The 23285-nt window shown below is 36.6% G+C and overlaps 1 pseudogene; it reads right to left on the reverse strand.

Moving 5' to 3' along the window:
* Positions 1-431: 431 nt before the first annotated feature.
* On the reverse strand, positions 432-22604 carry LOC148548664 (uncharacterized; annotated as a pseudogene).
* Positions 22605-23285: the final 681 nt, after the last annotated feature.

Genomic DNA, 23285 nt, shown 5'->3' on the forward strand with positions numbered 1-23285 from the left:
CCGGCTTCCGGTACTAAGCCTATCGCAAACTTGCTTTCTCTCTGAAATGGAAGTTCTAACACACCTTCAAGAATTGTCTTAGAAACTCTCTCCTATAGGGATTTGGTTTCATCTTCACTTGCCTCTTAACAATTAACAGCTAAAGGTTGAATTTGCTTTATTCCTCTTCCTCAAAGTTTCACTGTCACTGGATTCTAAACAATAACTCCGCGTAGCCCTCAACACTCCTAATTCTTTAGATATGGTCCAACCTGCTTCCACTATACGGTCCAACCTACTTCCACTATGTCACTTAATCCTTAACCTTCAAAAGCCTAACCACTACTCTAAGTTAGCTAAGTATCACTCCATCTCAACAACCAATAGTTTTCGACTAATTATCGACTTGGACCTCATGATTACTGAAACTTGTCATGCGTCACGAACGAATATTACATATCAATGATATACAAGGAAGTTAAAAATTCAATTGCTGGTCCATAATTACCTCGGGTCTGAAAATCGAATTCGGTTGCATTCCGGCTTTCTTTGTATGAACAACTCCAAGACATATGCCCTGGTCTCCCGCACTTGTAATATATGCCTAATCCGGCCCTGCATGGTCTGTTTGGATGGTACTTCTTGCATCTTGAGAACCTTAAGTCATCCGGTTAGGTAATAGTTTGCCCATCTGAATTCGGATCCGAACAATTGTCGTTCTTTTGGTCATTGTTCCGGCGCTGGGAATGTGAAGCGCAAAAACGATTCTTTTTGAAATTTTGGCTCCTAGGTGTAATAGGTCCCTTTTTCTTTGTGAAGGGTTCCCGACGATTATTCCTTGCTACCTCAGTCCTCTTTGAGCTTTCTCCCGTTGCCTGACCCGTGTTAACTTGCTCCGGATAACCAGCTGGCACCCCTATATTCGGAACATTATGTCCACCTTCATATTCATTATCACCATCGTTGCCAGTTCCAGCTTGTGGTTCCATCCCATCCATCACTCGGATGGTCGCAGCAGCAACAGCTCTAACGGCAGCAACAACACTCGTCATTGCGGTCACAATATCGGTCAAACTACTTACCGGTATGGTCACCTCATTAGCTCTCCGTACTCGAACTCGGTTCAACTGGTTCGGCCCATCAGGTCCAATTTTGGGCCAAATTCTTCGAAATTGGTGTTAAAATTCTCGTTTCGAAGAGCTCTATCCTATTTTAATATTAGTTTTGCATTTTTAATTTTGCTAATTAAAATTCGATTTATTGACTAATTATTTACCGATTTTAACGAGATTTACAGCTGAACATTTTCAAAAAATTTTAATTAAATTAAATTAAAATTCTTAAATTTTTAAAAATTTTTGTTTATTGGATATTGTTGGAATTTTTTATTTTTAGTTAAAATTGTTTGTTTTAATTTAGAAATTTAATAGTTAAAAAATAAAATAATTTTACAAAGTTTTTTTTATTAGATATTCTTGGACTTTATTTTATTTTTCTACCTTAAGTAAAAAAAATTATTTTTTAATTTAAAAATTAAAAAAAAATACAAAAATAAGTTTTATAAAATTTTAAAAAATATTTTTATTTTTTTATTCACCGAATAACGATGCATCAGGAGCATGACGTTCGTACCCTTGATTTTTTTATTGTTGAACATCTTCAAAAAATTTAGATCTGATTAGATTTAAAAATTTAAAATTTTTAATGTTTTTTGTTTATTGAATATCGTTAGAATTTTTTATCCTTCTACTTTTACTAAAAAGATTATTTTTTTTAATTTAGAAATTTAAAAATTAAAAGAAATAATTTTACAAATTTTTCATTTACAAGATATTACTAGACTTTATTTTATTTTTCTACTTTTAATAAAAAATTTAATATTTTATTTTAAAAATAAAAAATAAAATATTTAGTTTATAAAATTTTAAATTTTTAAATATATTTTTGGTTTTTTATTCATCGAATAATGCTGCACTCGAACCACGACATTCGGACCCTTGACTTTTTTATATTTTGACATTTTAAAAAATTTAAAATTTATTAATTTTAAATTTTTGAAATTTTTTCTTTTTCTACTTTTTGTAAAAAAAATATTTTTTTAATATAGAAATTTAAAATTTAAAAAAAATAATAATTTTACTATTTTTTTTGTTAATGGATATTACAAGACTTTATTTTATTTTTCTACTTCTAATAACATATTTAATTATTAATTTAAAAATTCAAAAATAATTTTTTTTATTTTTTATTCATGGAATAATGTCTCATCCGGACAACGACGTCTAGACCCTTGACTTTTTTATTGGTGAACATTTTCAAAACATTTAAATTAAATTAAATTTAAATATTTAAATTTTTAAAATTTTTTTTTATTGAAAATTGTTGAAATTTTTTATTTTTCTACTTTTAGTTAAAATTGTTTGTTTTAATTTAGAAATTTAAAAATTAAAACACAAATAATTTTAAAATTTTTTTATTGGATATTGCTTGACTTTATTTTATTTTTCTCCTTTTAGTAAAAAAATATTTTTTAATTTAAAAATTAAAAAAAATACAACAATAAGTTTTATAAAATTTTAAAAAATATTTTTATTTTTTTATTCATCGGATAATAATGCATTTGGAGCATGACGCTCATACCCCTTGATTTTTTTATTGTTGAACATCTTCAAAAAATTTAGAACAAATTAGATTTAAAAATTTAAATTTTTAAACGTTTTTTGTTTATTGAATATTGTTAGAATTTTTTATCTTTCTAGTTTTACTAAAAAGATTATTTTTTTAATTTAGAATTTAAAAATTTAAAAAAAATAATTTTACAAATTTTTAATTTACGAGATACTGCTAGATGATACCCCAATTTTGTGGTTTATCTTGTGTTGATTTTAGGGGATTTTATCAACTTTTTTCACATTTATTCAATGAAATAACATGGTTTTGTAATTCTCCCTTAATTTGTGCTTAAGTGTAAAAACATGCTTTTTAGGCCTTTAATTTGCTAATTTTAATTCACCTTTGATTCCACTAGACGCCTTGATGTGTTTGTTAGTGAATTCAGGTTGAAAAGGCTAGGAATGGATCAAAGGAGTGAAGAGAAAAGCGTGCAAAGTGTAGAATTCATGGAAAACAAGGATTTGGAGTGCATACATCGACGTGTACTCGTGACAGACGTGCAGGCGTGGAGATAAAGTCGCATGGCGACGCGTACGCGTGACATGATGGGTACGCGTGAGAAGCAAAATGCCGAGCGATGCGTACGCGTGACCCATGCGTACGCGTCGCAGCTCGCACATGACCTCATTGAAGTGAAAACGCTGGGGGCGATTTCTGAGCTGCCCAGTCCCAAATCCAATTGATTCTAGAGACTATTTCATGCAGAATTCAAGCTTGTGCAAAGGGGGAGCACTTAGTTGTAGGATAGCATCATGTAGTTTAGTTTTCTAGAGAGAGAAGCTCCATCTTCTCTCTAGAATTAGGGTTCTTTGGTCAATTGCATCTTAGATCTAGGTTTAAATTCTTGTTCTCATCTTGTTTTCTTTACAATTTCTTGTTTCTACACTCTTACTTCCTTAGTTTTACTTGCTATTCCCTTTATTTTGTTGCCTATTTTGATGTTGATGAACTCTTGTTGGATTTGGTTTTCATTTAATGCAATTTTATATTTTCATGTCTCTTTCATGTTTATCTTCATTGTTATTGTTGATTTCTTGCTTATGTTAGTTATGGGTTGCTTTAATTCTTGCATTTGGTGATGTTTACTTTTCTTGCACTCTAGGTGTTTGATAGAATGTTTCCTCTAGTTATTGAGTAGTTTTCCTTACTCTTGGCCTAGGATAAGGGAATTGAGTGACCTTGAGTCATTGGGTCTCATTGAATTGGTGATTTGAGAATTCTATGTGGTCAATTTGACAACTGTTGACACTAGCCTACTACTAAGTCAATTAGTAGCTAGGTTAGGACTTATGGATTGATGTTGGTCATGCCATTTGACATACTTCAAGTATAGAAGTAGACTTAATGAGCTCGGTTCCTTATAATTGTCAATACATGGTTTGTAGACAAGGATGGTGATTGCAATTCCGATATCTTAGCCAAGAGTTCCTTTCCTTTGTTTCATTAGTTAATTGTCATTTACTTTCTTATTATTTACTTTTCTTGTTAATTACAAATCAAACCTCCTTGCATCTTCGTAGCCAATAATTGATCACTTCATTGCAATTCCTTGTGAGACGACCCGAGGTTTAAATACTTCGGTTAATTTTCATTGCGGTTTGTACTTGTGATAACCAAAATCTATTAAAATTTGAATTGAGCATTACTAGTTGATGAGATATTTTGGTGAGAAACGAATCTCTCACAAAACATCACAAAACTAACCGGCAAGTGTACCGGGTCGTATCAAGTAATAAAAACTCACGGGAGTGAGGTCGATCCCACAGGGATTGAAGGATTGAGCAATTTTAGTTTAGTGGTTGATTTAGTCAAGCGAATCAAGATTTGGTTGATGGTTTTGTGACTTGCAGAATTAAATTACATTGAAGTAAAGAGAACAAGAAATAAATGGCTGAAACTTAAAGAACAAGAAATTAAATGGCAGAAACTTAAAGTGCAAGAAATGTAAATTGCGGAATCTTAAATGACAAGAAATGTAAATGGCTGGAAATGTAAAGGGGATTGGGGATTGGATTTGCAGAATTTAAACAAAGGAAAAACTAAATTGCATCAAACGGAAGAGTAAAAGGGGATTGGGGTTGAACCGGATATGAAGCAGAAAAGTAAATGAACATAAGAAGCAGTAAACAAGGAATTGAAATGGTAAATTCAGATCTCAGGGCCCAGAGACTAGAAAACCAAGTCTAGATCTCAATGCCTTCCTAGATCCAACAAGAACAATAGCAAGGAAATTGTAAATTGCAAAGAAAAGAGATGAAGAACAATGAACCGGAAATGGAATTCAATTAACAGTAAAGAAACAGAGAGATCCAAGATTGAGATTGAAACAGAATTTCTTCAATTCTCCAATCCAAGATCCAAGACAAATGTAAAATGAAATTGAAAGCAATGAAAACAAGAAATTAAAGTTCACTCAAGTTCAAAAGCTCTCCGAAAAACTCTTATGAAAATTCCAAAAGGAAAGCTCTCCGAATAACTTGAATTCTATCCTATTTATACACTTTCCAAAATGATCTTCAAGCCTTGAGTTGGGCCTTTGTTCTTGGTGGAATTGGGTTGAAAGAGGCCTTGGTTGATTGCTCTTGAAGTTTGAAGAAGAACCGAAGTGAACCAATTGAACCGGTTTTGAAGTTAGCCATAGTTGGTCCCAACGTTAGGGCCAAAGTTAGGGGTCTAACTTTGACCCTAACTTTTCATAGCAGCAAGCATGATTTCTCTGGTTTGGACGTTGGTGCCAACGTTAGGGGTCTAACTTTGACCCTAACGTTGGCCTTGCTTAGTGCTAGTGGCGCCAACGTTAGCCTCCAAGTTAGGGGGCTAACGTTGGCGCAAACGTTGGTGCCCCTCCCTTTGTGATTCATGTGCCAACGTTAGCCTCCAAGTTAGGGGGCTAACGTTGGCGCAAACGTTGGCCTTCTCCCTCTTTATAACTCATGTGCCAACGTTAGCCTCCAAGTTAGGGGGCTAACGTTGGCGCAAACGTTGGCTGGCCCAGGGATGAGTTTTAAGTTTCTCTTGCCAACGTTAGCCTCCAAGTTAGGGGGCTAACGTTGGCTCAAACGTGGGGAGTCCAGGGAGTGATCTTCATGCCCAACGTTAGCCTCCAAGTTAGGGGGCTAACGTTGGGGCTAACTTCATGCCTCCAGGATCAATTTCACTTATTCCTTTCTTCACTTCTAGCCATTCCTTCTTGCTTCAAGCTTTCTTCACCTATCATTAATCAACCAAACTCATCAAAGCTATGCTCACAATCATGAGATATTCAATCTTTCATAATATGCAACAAATATAGTCTAAAACCTCATGAAATGGCATGAATTCATATATGGTTGGTTCAATCAAGGGAAACATGAAAATCTACTCAATTAGCTTGCTTGTAGCTCAAGAAAGTGCATAATTCTAATGAAAACTAAAGAAAAAGACTAGCTAAAATAGGCTAGGATGACTTGTCATCACAACACCAAACTTAAAGCTTGCTTGTCCCCAAGCAAGAAATGAATTATTAAGAAGAAAGAATGAAATGGAAGAGGAAGTTCATGCTAGCAGAGTATTATTGATAGTTCATGGGGTTTTATGTGGATATGCAAATACTCACTTCTTATTGACTCCTAGGCCTAGAAAGTCTCCTTCAAGCTTCAAGTGACATACTGCTATGACCTCTCATTATTCCTTTATCCTTGGTTATTACTTTGTTCATAAGCTTTATTTGAGTGTCATGTGTAGCAAGTTCATTTTCTTTTCTTTATACTTGACACATTATTCACCATAGACACTTGGCTTACATTCCTTCTTAAAACATTGATGCCCAGCACCTCTTTGGGCTACTAAATGTCTTGTAGTTAGGTTGCTCTTGATAGTGGACTTTCAGCTGATGATCTCGGGTTAGTTAACCCAAGTCACCAAGTGTTGAGGCACTCCTAAGAGCTTACTAATCCAAGCAGATCCTAGTACAAAGACATCACAGGCATATACTTTAAGGTTCAAGCTATTGGTGTCCAGCTTTGTTTCTTTTTGTTTTTCTTTTGTTTTGCCACTTTTTGGCTCTCTTTGTTCTTTCCTTCTTTTTGTTTTTCTTTCTAACCAAGTAATTTAATTTAAGTGAGATTCCTAGACAGTAGGCCACTCTTTACTTAGAAGGAGATATCCTAGCTCTTTATTCACTAAAAGTGAGCCATTATACAATCACACACATACCACCATTTACTTTTATTCCACTTCTATCTAACAGAGAATATCTTGCTTCACATTCAAACTGTTCTTTTATTGAATTGAAAGATGCAGGGGACAACACATGCTTCTTGTCAAGTGAAAGTGAACACACAAGCACACACATAAGCTAGTTTACTAATTTTAAAAGAAACAAACATAAATGATGCACAGACTACTACACTAACAGTTACTGTTAAAATGGGCATATTCACACTTCCAATTTAGAGCAATTCAATGCTAATGGAGTTAAGTGACAATACAACCTCTTGGTGGCTTCTTCTTCTTTCTCTCAGCTAATGGTGTGTAGTCCTCCCAAGAGAGTGATTGACTTTCTGCAGTGTTAATGGAAGTTTCTTGTTTCTCAAGCCCTTAGATGACTGGTTAGTGTGCAAGACTTTCTTGTAGGCGTTTGAACTTACTTTGGTGTGTGAACACCAAACTTAGTCTCTTGCCATGTTTCTTATGCATAACCATATGTGAAAGCCTAAGTCTTTGCTAAAGGTAATAAAACTAAAAACTAGAAACAGACAATGATTAAATGATTCATCTGATTGCTTGGAGCTAGCAACCCTTTATGCAGAAGGTGAGAATGTGTTTGTAAATGAGATTTCGGTAGAACACCAAACTTAGAATCCTTCATTCTCCCTTAAATTGTTTTGGTGTGCAACACCAAACTTAGCTTCTTACAATACAGGTGAATCTACTTAACCTTTTTATTGAACTAGCTATAAAAAAAAACTACCTCAGGTTGGGCTGCCTCCCAACAAGCACTCTTTTAATGTCACTAGCTTGACATCCTTCATTCTTTGATCATGGGGGCTGAAAATCATAGTGCCTCAACTTTTCTCCTCTTACTGTAGACCTCCTTCCGGTCTCCTCTTTGACGATCTCTAGGTGTTCAAGTGAAAGAACCCGGTTTACAGTGTAGTATTCGGATGATTGTGGGGACACCTTCATTGGTTGGGTGTTTAACACTACTTTATCCCTTGGTGAAAAGCCTTCAGTAGGGATCTTCTTGTTTCTCCACCCTCTTGGCCTCTTCTTCTTTTCTTTCTCAAAAGATACCCCCTGCCTTGGTGGTTCCTTATCTGAGATGTTGAATTTCTCATCTGGAGGTTTTGGATCTAGTTCCTCCTTGATTTCTTTGGTCTGTTGCACCATCTCTACTTTTTTTAAGCATGGATTCGGAAGTCTTGGAGCTAACTCATTGACTACCTCCTTCAAACTTTGATCTCTGGCCTTATCCTCCATACACTCTTCTTCTTGAGTGGGCTCATGTGGGGTTTTAAAAACATGGAATGCTAGGTGCTCGTCATGTACTCTCAGCAACAATTCCCCTTTTTCAACATCTATCAGTGCTCTGCCCGTAGCAAGAAAAGGCCTCCCTAGGATGATGGGGGTGTTAGGATCCTCCTCCATATCTAGGATGACAAAATCAACTGGGAGAAGGAATTTTCCCACTTTTACCAGCACATTCTCTACAACTCCAAGTGCTCGTTGAATGGACTTGTCAGCCATTTGGAGAACTATTCGTGTGGACTTCAGCTCAGAAATTTTAAGCTTCCTCATAAGAGATAGAGGCATCAAGTTTATACTTGCACCAAGGTCACAGAATGATTTCTCAATAGTTATGTTTCCTATGGTACAAGGTATATAAAACCTTCCAGGATCCTCCTTCTTCTCTGGTAAACCTCTTTGGAGAATAGCACTACACTCCATTGTCATTTCAATAATTTGTCCTTCCTTCAAGGGTCTTTTCTTTGTTAGCACTTCTTTCATAAATTTGGCATATAATGGCATCTGTTCAAGTGCTTCTAAGAACGGAATATTGATGCTGAGTGTCTTGAATATGTTCAGGAACTTTGAGTATTGCTTATCCTCGTTTTCTTTTTTGAATCTTTGAGGATATGGAAGTTTAGGGATATATGGCTTCATCCCTTCCTTCTTCTCTTGTAGCTGTGTTTCAAGGATGTCCACATCTTTCTTTGAGCTTTTTGCATTCTTGGTCGTTCTCTCCTCTTCACTTCTCTCTTCTGTCTCTTCTTGTGGAACTTCTCTGTTGTGTTCTTCTTGATTGATGGCTTCCTTCTCCCTAGTCTTTTCACTTCCCACTATGATTGCTTTGCACTCCTCCCACTTTGTAGCTTTTCCTTTGTCCTTTGGATTGGAGATTGTATCACTTGGGAGAACATTGGTTGGCCGTTCAGCTTGTTTGGCCAATTGTCCCACTTGTCGTTCAAGGCTCTTCATAGTGGCTTCATTTCTCTCTTGCATTTTGACCAAGCTTTGAGTGGACTGAGCAATTGCTTGTATGGCTGCCTCAAGACTTGAAATTCTACTTTCATGGTGGTCTATTGGTGGTATGATGGGGGTGGAATGTGGTTGCTGGAAGTTATTTGTAGGGGTAGTGTGGTAGTTTTGGGGGTTAGATGTTGGTGCGGAAATGCTATTTTGATGAGTTTGTGGATTGTGGTGGGGTGGTTGATATGTATTTTGTGGTTTCTTGTATTGATTATTATTAGCGTTTTGCTGGTCATGGTTTGAGTAAGTTGTGTTTCTTGAGTTGTTTTGGTTTGAGTTTTTCTGCCACGGTTGCTGGCTGTGGGTGTAGTTATCTCCCCATCTGAGATTTGGATGGTTCTTCCAGGATGGTTTGTGGGTGTCACCATAAACCTCATTTTGGCATGAGCCTTGGTTGTGCACATATTGAGGTTGTTCCTGCTGCTGATTTTCCTGGTTTTCTTCATTTTGTCCCCATGTGGTTGATGGTTGGCTTGTATTCACTGCTGCAACTTGTAAACTATCAATCTTTTTAGCCATCTGCTCAAATTGTTCTTGAATCTGCTGCTGCATTATCTTGTTTTGAGCTAGGAGGGTGTCAACCCCTTCCATTTCTAACACTCCTTTCCTTAGTGATGGTTGGTGTTGTCTCTGATGGCCAAAGAAATATTGGTTGTTAGCCACCATGTCAATGAGGTTCTGAGCTTCTTCAGCTGTCTTCATGAGTTGCATTGAGCCTCCTGCTGAATAGTCAAGTGCCTCTTGAGCTTTCATTGTCAGTCCTTCATAGAAATTTTGGAGTTTATCCCATTCATTAAACATCTCTGGTGGACACTTCCTGAGTAAAGCTTTGTATCTCTCCCATACTTCATACAATGACTCTCCATCCATCTGAGTAAATGTTTGAACTTCAATCTTCAATCTAATAACTCTTTGAGGTGGGTAAAACTTGGCAAGAAACTTGGTTACTAGATCATCCCAGTTGTTGATGCTATCTCTTGGAAATGACTCCAACCATTGAGTGGCTTTGTCTTTGAGGGAAAATGGAAATAGCAGCAATTTGTAATTGTCAGGATGCACACCATTGGTCTTCACTGTGTTACATATCCTCAGGAAGGTGGATAAATGCTGGTTTGGATCTTCCAAGGGGCCTCCTCCATAGGAACAGTTGTTCTGCACCAAGGTGATGAGTTGGGGCTTCAATTCAAAGTTATTTGCATCGACATTTGGGGTAAGGATGCTACTCCCACAATGCCTTGGATTAGCAAGTGTATATGAAGCCAAGACTCTCCTCTGGGGTTGACCATTGTTGTTGGCCATTCTCACTGGTGGATTTGTTGGATTTGTTGAGTGTTCCTCCAATTCATGATATTCTTCATCTGATTCTTCCTCTCCAGCAACATTTTTTTCTCTTGCTTCTCTTCTTGTATCTGACATACAAGCAAAACACAAGAAACACACAAAAACCAGTGACACTTCAATCTATTGCTAGAATGAAGTTTGAGTTAGCTTAAGCAAAAATTCAAACAGTTAGTGGGTTAGTCAAAAATTAAAGAAACCGAAAAGAAAAATTGCTTGATCTAAACTACCACCTCACTTAATCATTGTCAATCTAATCAATCCCCGGCAACGGCGCTAAAAACTTGATGAGATATTTTGGTGAGAAACGAATCTCTCACAAAACATCACAAAACTAACCGGCAAGTGTACCGGGTCGTATCAAGTAATAAAAACTCACGGGAGTGAGGTCGATCCCACAGGGATTGAAGGATTGAGCAATTTTAGTTTAGTGGTTGATTTAGTCAAGCGAATCAAGATTTGGTTGATGGTTTTGTGACTTGCAGAATTAAATTGCATTGAAGTAAAGAGAACAAGAAATAAATGGCTGAAACTTAAAGAACAAGAAATTAAATGGCAGAAACTTAAAGTGCAAGAAATGTAAATTGCGGAATCTTAAATGACAAGAAATGTAAATGGCTGGAAATGTAAAGGGGATTGGGGATTGGATTTGCAGAATTTAAACAAAGGAAAAACTAAATTGCATCAAACGGAAGAGTAAAAGGGGATTGGGGTTGAACCGGATATGAAGCAGAAAAGTAAATGAACATAAGAAGCAGTAAACAAGGAATTGAAATGGTAAATTCAGATCTCAGGGCCCAGAGACTAGAAAACCAAGTCTAGATCTCAATGCCTTCCTAGATCCAACAAGAACAATAGCAAGGAAATTGTAAATTGAAAAGAAAAGAGATGAAGAACAATGAACCGGAAATGGAATTCAATTAACAGTAAAGAAACAGAGAGATCCAAGATTGAGATTGAAACAGAATTTCTTCAATTCTCCAATCCAAGATCCAAGACAAATGTAAAATGAAATTGAAAGCAATGAAAACAAGAAATTAAAGTTCACTCAAGTTCAAAAGCTCTCCGAAAAACTCTTATGAAAATTCCAAAAGGAAAGCTCTCCGAATAACTTGAATTCTATCCTATTTATACACTTTCCAAAATGATCTTCAAGCCTTGAGTTGGGCCTTTGTTCTTGGTGGAATTGGGTTGAAAGAGGCCTTGGTTGATTGCTCTTGAAGTTTGAAGAAGAACCGAAGTGAACCAATTGAACCGGTTTTGAAGTTAGCCATAGTTGGTCCCAACATTAGGGCCAAAGTTAGGGGTCTAACTTTGACCCTAACTTTTCATAGCAGCAAGCATGATTTCTCTGGTTTGGACGTTGGTGCCAACGTTAGGGGTCTAACTTTGACCCTAACGTTGGCCTTGCTTAGTGCTAGTGGCGCCAACGTTAGCCTCCAAGTTAGGGGGCTAACGTTGGCGCAAACGTTGGTGCCCCTCCCTTTGTGATTCATGTGCCAACGTTAGCCTCCAAGTTAGGGGGCTAACGTTGGCGCAAACGTTGGCCTTCTCCCTCTTTATAACTCATGTGCCAACGTTAGCCTCCAAGTTAGGGGGCTAACGTTGGCTCAAACGTGGGGAGTCCAGGGAGTGATCTTCATGCCCAACGTTAGCCTCCAAGTTAGGGGGCTAACGTTGGGGCTAACTTCATGCCTCCAGGATCAATTTCACTTATTCCTTTCTTCACTTCTAGCCATTCCTTCTTGCTTCAAGCTTTCTTCACCTATCATTAATCAACCAAACTCATCAAAGCTATGCTCACAATCATGAGATATTCAATCTTTCATAATATGCAACAAATATAGCCTAAAACCTCATGAAATGGCATGAATTCATATATGGTTGGTTCAATCAAGGGAAACATGAAAATCTACTCAATTAGCTTGCTTGTAGCTCAAGAAAGTGCATAATTCTAATGAAAACTAAAGAAAAAGACTAGCTAAAATAGGCTAGGATGACTTGTCATCACTAGTTGGTTGGGAACTATACTATCAACAGAATTATTTTGAATGAAATTCCTAACCATACGAATATGCTACTATCAAATTTTTGGCGCTGTTGCCGGGGAATTGCAATGGTGCTATGTTGTTGGCTATTGTGAATATGTGAATATGTTTGCCTTTTGCTTGTTTGTTAGTTTTTGTTAGGTTTAGGACTTTGTTGCTTATTTTTGTTAGCTTTTGTTTTTATTTGCTATTATGAATTCTCATCCCTTTGGCTATGAGTTTGGCTCAAATTATGTTGTAGGAAATGGGAGCTACAATGATAACATGCATTAAGGATGGAATAATCAAAGATGGGAGGAGTCTCAAGGAATTGATCACTCTTTTTGGCAACAACCTCCTCCGGTTCCTTATAGGTATAATTCCACCCCTAATGCATATCAATCTAATAGATGTGGTGATCCTCGTTGTGGTTGTCAACAACCACCACCATATGCCTATGAACCACCTCCTCAACATAATTTTAAACCACCATACTCACAAGCCCCATACCACCAAATACCTCTATATGACCCTAATCCTTATCCACCATACCAACCACCTTATGAGTCATATGAACCATACATGGAACCACAACAATTCCAACACAATTACTCCCAAGAACCACCTCGATATACATCACCTCCACACCCTTACCAATATGAACCACTTTCCAACTATGATACCTTCCCTCCAAACAATGAACCCTCCCTTCTACCATCGCCTTCATTGGATGAATCTCTCAAACCTCTAGTGCAAGAATAAAAAGATCTCTATCCTCGCCTTCAAAAGCTAGAAGAAGAGCACAAGGGGTTGGAGGCCATGTTGGCCACTATGAAAGAAGCCATTAGTCGCGTAACCTCCCACCTAAGATCATACATCCTAAGTACTCCCATTGTTGAATGTGGAGAAGCAATCAATGAGCATAGTGAGGGAGTGAGTTTGGAGCTTCAAGGTGAAGAAGGGGAGTTGAAGCAAGAGTTGTCACAATAGGAGGAAGTTGAGATAATTGAGCCGGAAGAAGTGGTTGAAAATATAGGAGATGTTAGAAGTCCATGGGAATGTAGAATTAGATAGCCCTCTTCCAAGATGCTTGATGTTGATGTTGAGGAGGGTGTACAACCTCCAAAGCATATCATGATTGAAGACTTTGAAGAGGTTGATCAAGAGATGGATTCAATCATTGAGGAGTTCCTATCTACAATTGAATCCTCTCCCATTGGGCTTGACATAGAGAGTAGAGAAAAAGATACCTCACCTCCCATACCCTTGGTAAGCAATAAAGAAGAGATCGAATTGGAAGGAAGTTACCAAGAGGAAGAGGTTGAGCAAGAAGTAAGCTCTATTATTGAAGATAATTCCACCCCAACCCATGTGTCTTTTGGAATTGATGAACCTCCCTCATTGTGCTATAAAATTGATGACAAGGAGGACCGTGCACAACCTCCGACACGTGGTTTGAGTAATGAGGGGTGTGAAGAAGAAGTTAGTGAGCAAGGAATTGAAATTGGAGAAGCTTGCCAAGAGGTAGAGATAGTCAAGGAAGAGCACAAAGGAATAGAATTTTCAAGATCATTGGGACCACCCCTTCCTAAATCACCATCCTACACAACATTCAAGTGGGTAAAATTCTTATCCCTAAGCTTTACTTTCTCACTTGAATATGGGTTGATTGAAAATGATGGTCAACTTAGAGCTCTTTGTGGAGTTAGGAGTAGGAGAGAATTGTATAGTAGTTGGAAAAATAATGTTAGGCTCATTAAGGTTGAACCCTCAAGACATAGGTCCCATGGTTGGAAAAATGCTAAATTGTATGGGTCTAGGAGAATATTTGGGTGCTTCATTGAGAATTCTATTGCCTACCACCCAATTGGAATCATGATGATCAATTAGAGGATGGGTGTGAAAATAAGATATGGGATCCCTGATCACAACATGAAGACCAATTTTGAGAGGTCATATCTTGGGAAGAACCTCACCTAAGCTTGGTGAAGATGGTTGGAAATTTTGACAACCAATTGAAGAGCAAGCATTCTTGGAGGTTCAAGGATGAACACAAGCATAAACCACCTTGACAAGGAGCCTCCCAAATGTCCAACTTAAGGACTTAAACTAAAAGTGTTAGGTGGGAGACACCCCACCAAGGTAAACTCTTTCCATTCTCTTGTATATATAATCAATGAATGCATTGAGTTGCCATTGTTAGGTAGTATCCTTCTTTGCATATTCTTGTTTATTTGGTGTTTTGGTTGCTAGTTTGTTTGATTAGATTTGTGCCTTAAGTTGTAGAGTAGTTGTTGTTGAGTAATGTTTTACTTGAAGTGTAAGTTTTGTTTGTTTTGTATTTGAAAATTTTTCAAAAACCAAAAGAATTGTTGTTAAATTTGAATTTTGGTTGTTTTAGAATGCTTGTAGAATAGAAGAGTGCCCTGTTTCTGTTTTCAATTTAAAAAATTAAAAAAAATTGTGCGCCACGCCTAAGCAAGGCCGACGCGCATGCGTCGTGTGGCATTTTGGGACTCCTGGTACAAAACCCAGAGAGTTGTGTGAAATTTGTGCGAGAACTGTACGGGGAGCACAACTGCTACCACGTGTAGTCGTGGGTGACGCTTACGCGTCACTTGTACTTTCTGCATTCCACGCGCACGCATAGACGACGCTTATGCGTCGCTTGTCCCTCCTGCCACCCACGCGTACACATAGACGACGCTTACACATTGATCCACCATCCTGCCTACCGACGCGTACGCGTCGTCGAAGCGTATGTGTCGCTCTCCACGCCCTGTTTCTGCTCTGTTTTCTTTTCTCTTCTTCTCTTCCTTTCTTTCTTCTTTCTTCTTTCTTCTTTCTTCTTCCTTCTTCTCTCCTTCTTCTTTCTTTTTACCTTTCTTCTTCTATCTTCTTCCTTTCTTATTTTCTTCTTTTCCCTTTCTTTAAAAAAAATTTATTTTTTTAATTTTTTCTCATCTTTCATTCTTGTGTTTATTGCATTTGCACACTCTTATTCATTGCATTTTAAATTTTGTTTTTGTAGCTTGTTCTTACTTTATTTTCTAAATTTTCTATTTTAATAATGGTGTTGAATTATCTTACTCAATTGTTGAGGATTTCTTGGTTAGTTTTGGTGCTTCTTGACTTGTTTGATATTGTTGGGTGATGAAATTTCTAAGTCAATGCTTAATCCTTGATGACTCTCGCATCCTTTGTGCATTGATATGAACTTCTATTGTTTTTCATGACCCACTCTTTCTTGTTTGAACTTGATGCTCAATATGCTTTTCATGATTTGACTTTACTCTTCCATCAAGTATTAGTTGATATACCCTTTGCCTATATTGCTCTCTCACTTACATGCGTAGCTAACATGTAGTGAGAACCCTACTCTTATTTGGCATTAATCCCCGCCTATGTTTTATTTGCTTTAATATCTTTCTTGTGGGCTTAATTTTCTTTTTTTTTCTTTCCTTTTAGGTTGGCCACCAAGAGGAAAAGGAAAAGCTTCTAAATGGGGAAACAAACAAGTTCATCCACACAACCTTTTAAAGGAGCTCATCAATTGTAATAACCTGTCCACCTTGCTCTTCTTCGCACACACCGAGGACGGTGCAATTTTCAAGTGTGGGGAGGTTGTCCGACCGATCTCCATGGGTAACAATTTCCTTTTTCAACACCAATTTTTAATTTTCTTTGTTAGCTAGTTGTTGCATTGCATGATAGGTTGCATGTTAATTAGAATTTGTATATATTCTACCACTTCTTTCTTGTTAGGACTACTTGGTTAGGGTGATGATTTCTCTTCCAAAAAAACTGTTTTGGGGCACCCTACCAATTTTAAAATTTTTTTTGTTGAACTTGCTTGAAGAATTTATTATGGAACATGGTTTTTGAGCTAAGAACACAAGCATGTGAGTTTTAAGCCTAATTGCGTGGTTACATCTTATAACCACTTATTTTCATTCTTGTGTGCATTGTTCTCTTTCTATGATCGTAATCTTTGATTTGTTTGATTCTTTTTGTCCATTATTCCATGTTTGAATGCATTTATATGATTGAGGCCATCATTTCATTTAACTCACTTACCCAAATAGCCTACCTTTCATCAACCAGTGTTAGCCAATTTTGAGCCTGTTTAATCCCTTTTGTTCTTAATTTTAGCACATCACTACCCTTAAGTGAAAAACAATAAATGTTCCTTAATTTGGATCTTTGATTAGCTTAGGCTAGTGAGGGTGTGTATCATTTGGGTATAGGAAACTTGGGACATTGGTTGAGGTAAAAGTGTATTTTGTATTTTTGTTGAAAATCATGGGATTGGATACATGCTCATGCATTAAATATGTAAAACCATGTGCATTGATGCTCTTGTATATATTTTAACTTGAAAAAAAATGATAGAGAAAAATAAAAAAAAAGAAAAAAAAATACATATATATACAAAAGAAAAAAAAAAGAAAAAAAGAGATAAAAAGGGGACAAAAATGTCCCAAAGTAAGTAATAATAACAATGCATAAGTATGTGAAAAAGTGAGAATCATGGGTAGCTAGGCATTGTATTAGAATTGTATATAGGTTGTTATATGTGTTTGGTGAGAGCTTAGGTTAATCAAAGATGCAAATTTCAAGCTCACTTGACCATATGCATCCTTACCCTTACCCTAGCCCCATTACAACCTATGAATAAGACCTCATGATGAATGTATGCATGCATTGAATAATTGTTGATTGTTAGAAGAAAACAAATCCTGGAAAGCATGAGTAGAAGAAAATTGAGTGAATTGACCCTATATACTTGAGCGACTAGAGCGGATACACTTCCGGTGAGGGTTCGATGCTCAATTCCTTGTTCCCGGCTTTCATGAGCTTTCTTCTTGCAAGTCTATTTGAACTTCATTTTGATATTTGAATTGGTGGGATTCATGAATCGTCATATGATATTAGCCCTACTTGTTCATATATAGTCTTGGAGATTGATTTACTTTTAACTAAGTAGGTAGAATCACTTTGCATCTAGTTGCATTCATTTAGATAGGTTGCATATAGTTTTTTGGCATTGAATAAATGTCCATACCCCTTTTCTTGTCTTTCTTGGTTTAGCATGAGGACATGCTTAGTTTAAGTGTGGGTAGGATTGATAAACCCCAATTTTGTGGTTTATTTTGTGTTAATTTTAGGGGATTTTATCAACTTTTCTCACATTTATTCATTGAAATAGCATAGTTTTGTAATTCTCCCTTAATTTGTTCTTAAGTGTAAAAACATGCTTTTTAGGCCTTTAATTTGCTAATTTTAATTCACCTTTGATTCCACTAGATGCCTTGATGTGTTTGTTAGTGAATTTAGGTTGAAAAGGCTAGGAATGGATCAAAGGAGTGAAGAGAAAAGCATGCAAAGTGGAGAATTCATTGAAAAATAAGGATTTGGAGTGAATACATCGACGCGCACGCGTGACAGACGCACAGGCATGGAGATGAAGTCGCATGGCGACGCGTATACATGACATGATGCATACGCATGAGAAGCAAAACGCCGAGCGACGCGTATGCGTGACCCATGCGTACGCATCACAGCTCGCACGTGACCTCATTGAAATGAAAATACTGGGGGTGATTTCTGAGCTACCCAGACCAAAATCCAACTGATTCCAGAGACTATTTCATGCAGAATTCAAGCTTGGGCAAAGGGGGAGCACTTAGTTGTAGAATAGCATCATGTAGTTTAGTTTTCTAGAGAGAGAAGCTCCATTTTCTCTCTAGAATTAAGGTTCTTTGGTCAATTGCATCTTAGATCTAGGTTTAAATTATTGTTCTCATCTTGTTTTCTTTACAATTTCTTGTTTCTACATCCTTACTTCCTTAGTTTTACTTGTTATTCCCTTTATTTTGTTGCCTATTTTGATGTTGATGAACTCTTCTTGGATTTGGTTTTCATTTAACGCAATTTTATATTCCCATTGTCTCTTTCATGTTTATCTTCATTGTTATTGTTGATTTCTTGTTTATGTTGTTATGGGTTGCTTTAATTCTTGCATTTGGTTATGTTTACTTTGCTTGCAGTTTAGGTGTTTGATAGAATGTATCCTCTAGTTATTGAGTAGTTTTCCTTACTCTTGGCCTAGGCTAAGGGAATTGAGTGACCTTGAGTCATTGGGTCTCATTGAATTGGTGATTTGAGAACCCTATGTGGTCAATTTGACAACCGTTGATACTAGCCTACTACTAAGTCAATTAGTAGCTAGGTTAGGACTTATGGATTCATGTTGGTCAAGCCATTTGATATACTTCAAGTATAGAAGTAGACTTAATGAGCTCGGTTCCTCATAATTGTCAATACATGGTTTGTAGACAAGGATGGTGATTGCAATTCCCATATCTTAGCCAAGAGTTTCTTTCCTTTGTTTTATTAGTTAATTGTCATTTACTTTCTTGTTATTTACTTTTCTTGTTAATTACAAATCAAACCCCCTTGCATCTTCATAGCCAATAATTGATCACTTCATTGCAATTCCTTGTGAGACGACCTGAGGTTTAATTACTTCGGTTAATTTTCATTGGGGTTTGTACTTGTGACAACCAAAATCTATTAAAATTTGAAAGCATTACTAGTTGGTTGGGAACTATACTATCAACGGAATTATTTTGAATGAAATTCCTAACCATACGAAAATGCTACTATCACTAGACTTTATTTTGTTTTTCTACTTTTAATAAAAAATTTAATTTTTTATTTTAAAAATCAAAATTAAAAAATTTAGTTTATAAAATTTTAAATTTTTAAATATATTTTTTGGTTTTTTATTCACCGAATAATGCTGCACCTGATCCACGACGTTTGGACCCTTGACTTTTTTATTGTTTGACATTTTCAAAAATTTAAAATAAATTAATTTTAAATTTTTGAAAATTTTTTTACCAGTAAAAATATTATTTTTTTTAATTTAGAAATTTAAAAATTGAAAAATAATAATTTTACAAATTTTTTGTTAATGGATATTGCAGGACTTTATTTTATTTTTCTACTTATAATAAAAGATTTAATTTATTAATTCAAAAGTTCAAAAATATTTTACTATTTTTTTATTCATGGAATAAAAAATTTAATTTATTAATTTAAAAATTTGAAAAGATTTTTTTTTTAATTTTAGGGTTTATCTTGTGCTTAATTTAGTAGATTTTATCAACTTTTCTCACAGTTTTCATCTAAATTGCATGTTTTTAAGATTTCTTCCTAATTTTATGCTATGATTGAAAACATGCTTCATAAGCCTTAAAATTGCTAGTTTTTAATCTTCTCTTATTATCATTCGATGCTGTGATATGTTTGTTAAGTGATTTCAGGTTTTATAGGGCAGGAATGGTATAAAGGATGGAAAGGAAGCATGCAAAATTGGAAGGAACACAAATAATTGAAAATTTGAGAAGCTGATGTCAACGCGTACAGATGGATGATGCTACGCATGACCAAGCCATAACCAATGGACACGCACGTGTGGCTGACGCGTACGCGTGATAAGCATCACCTGCTTCAGTTAAGCAAATTTGCTGGGGGCAATTTCTGGACTGCTTTTGACCCAGTTTTAGGCCCGAAAATGAAGACAAGAGGCTGCAGAGTGGAGCTGGGAGGGGAAATTGAATCATTCATTCATTCACACATATTAGGTTTAGATGTAGAATTCTAGAGAGAGAGAGGCTCTCTCCTCTCTCTAGGTTTTAGGGTTTCTACTCCAATTTCTTCTTAGATTTAGATTTAATTCATGTTTTTATTTACAATTCCTTGCAGTTTATTGTTCTAGCACCTTTGTTCTTCAATTCTACTTGTTATTTCCATCACTTTGTTACCCTTATATTTATGCATTCTTTCAATTCTACTTTGGATCTTTGTTAATGCAATTTATATGTTCATGTTGTTATTACTTTCTTCAGTTGTCATTGTTAATTTCTTTCAATTGGTAGTTGTTAGATTTTATTATTATTGCAATTTTACCATGCTTTTATGTTGTGTCTTCCAAGTGTTTGATAAAATGCTTGGTTAGATTTTAAATTAGATTTTTGTGTTCTTAGCTTGGATTGAGTAATTTGGAGACTCTTGAATTGTCAAAGTCTCTTGTTGATTGGTGATTGAAAGTTGCTAGTTGGCTTGAGCTTTACTAACTTTAGTCTTTGATTAGGACTTGTGAACTCAAGTTGATTTGCTCACTTGACTTTCCTTCAATTGTTAGAGGTTGACTATGTTAGAGCAATTTACAGTTACCATCACAATTTACAATGATAATGAGGACAGGAATTCCAATTCTCAACCCTTGCTAGGATTTTTCTTAGTTGATAGCTTATTTTCTTGTTATTTACATTTCTTGCTTATCAAACTCAAAACCCAAAAAGATACAATCTCATAACCAATAATAAACACACTCCCTATAATTCCTTGAGAGACGACCCGAAATTTAAATACTTCAGTTTATTTTTATTGGGTTTGTATTGTGACAAACAAATTAAACATTGATTGAAGTTTAATTGTCAGTTTAGAACTATACTTGCAACGCGATTTTATTAAGAAATTCTTTACCGACATTTTTCCTTCGCCAAGTTTTGGCGCCATTGCCAGAGAATTGCAAATGTGTGCCTTGTTATTGGTTATATGTTAATATTGTGAACTTGATTTTTGGTGTGCTTGTTAGTTTTTTCTAGTTTTAGAATTTTCTCTTTCTTACTTCTTTGTTAGTTTTTGTTAGTTTTAGGACTTTGTTTACTTATTTTTGTTAGTTTTTGTTTTTATTTTCTTGCTATCATGAATTCTCACCCATTTGGCTATGAGTATGATTCCAACTATGTTGTAGGCAATGGAGATTACAATGAGAACTTGCATCAAGGATGGAACAATCAAAGGTGGGAGGAGCCTCAAGCATATGATCAACCCTCTTGGCAACAACCTCCACCAATGTACTATGAGCAACAACCATCCCATGATGCATACCAAGACAATGGTTATGGTGGACCTCTTTGTGACAATCAACAACCACCACCATATACCTATGAACCCCCTCCTCAATATAGCCCTCAACCACTATACTCACAAGCCCCATTCCACCAAACATCTTCCTATAACCTATACCCACCATACCAACCACCATATGAGTCATATGAACAAGCATTGATTGAACTACCACCACTTCAACATCATTACCCTCACAACCCTTCTTTTTTCGTCGACCAAGCCCCTACGGATGATACACTTGATATTGTAAGACCTGAAGCTTTTGAAAAGTCTTATTATGATCAAGTCTCAAATCATATAGTTATTTATAGTCTTAATTTCAGAAAATATTTTATTAAAGATAATTAAAGCAAGTTTTGATTAATTGAATTTGAAATGAATTAAGATTATTATCTAATTTTATAATTATTGGATTATTTTCTATATTTAAATCATAAAGTTGATAGTTATAAAATAATAATAATTTTTATATGATTTGGACTAAATAATTAATATTTTTAATATATTAATAATGCTGTTTTGGAAAATAGAGAAATTAATTATATTATTTCTAATTTTTGGATTTGAACATTTTATTAAAAATATTTTATAAAATTGATGAACAAATAGTATTTTCTATATATAATTAGTGTTGGATTTAAATTGGGTTTCAATTACCATATTGTTACTATTTTTATTTGAAATTACTAAACTAACCCTAACCCTGATTGAATCCACATTTCCCTTTTCCAAAAGCTAACCCTAGCGGCACACACAACACACACTATGCCATAGTAGCAGCAGCAGCCGCAACCCCCCTATCATACACACACACACGGTTCTCTGAGAAAGAAAAGAAGAAACAAAGGGGGAAAAAGGAAGGAGGAGATCCGGAGGGAGGAAGAGCACCGGGGAGGGAGCAGCTCGCCTGCCAGCTGTGCCCCGCCACCACGTCCAGTTCGCCGCCACCACCGCGCCGTCCGTGCTGCCGCCAGGGAGAGCAGAACTGAGATGAGGGTTGGTTCGCGAGTGAGGGTTGTCGCGGGCTTGGAGCCGCCACGCCTTCGTCACCGCGCCTTCGTCACCGCGCCGCGTCACCGCTGTCGACCTCATCACGCCATCGTCATCCTCAAGTTCACGAAGAGAGACACGGACGGGAGGAAGTGGTGTGCACGGGAGAGGAAGAAACTGCCTCTGCGCCGCCGTCGTTCACAAGCTCAGCCGCCTCGCCATTATCGTCGTTGAGGGTTGGCCGCTGGTGAGGAGAAGGCGCCGTCGCATCTCCCAGCCGTCCTTGCCGCCATCGTGCCATCGAGAAGGAGGCCGTCCAGTCGCGCATCGTAAGAGAGAGAGAAAGCACGGGAGCAAAGGAGAGAGAGAGGAGACTTGCGCCAGCCACCGCCACTCCTGCCACCCAAAACCCCGCTACCGTCACCGGAAAACTCTGCTGGTAAGGGTTTTAATTGACGTTTCTGTCTTTTTGGATTTTGAGAAGGTTTTGATGCTGCGTGGTTATTATAGTTGGTCCACCGAAGCTTCTGGCCGCTACCAAAGTTGTTGTCGGGTCGGTTCAGAATCGTAGCTGCCTCATTTTGTTATTTCGGTAAGTAAGTATGTTTCAAAAAGCCTCGCGTTAGTATTATGTTGTGTTTGGTTAATGAATATGAGTTTTGGTAACGTGGGGTTGAGTCCTGATTATTATATGTTGCGATTAGAGTCGTTGTGGTTGTTGAGAAAGCAAGTGGAGCTGAGGTGTTAGTTGCAGTCGATTCGGGTCGAGATGAAAAGAATCAG

The sequence above is a fragment of the Arachis ipaensis genome, chromosome B8 (assembly GCF_059453495.1).
Source record: "Arachis ipaensis isolate K30076 ecotype BB chromosome B8, ASM5945349v1, whole genome shotgun sequence".
Taxonomy (NCBI): domain Eukaryota; kingdom Viridiplantae; phylum Streptophyta; class Magnoliopsida; order Fabales; family Fabaceae; genus Arachis; species Arachis ipaensis.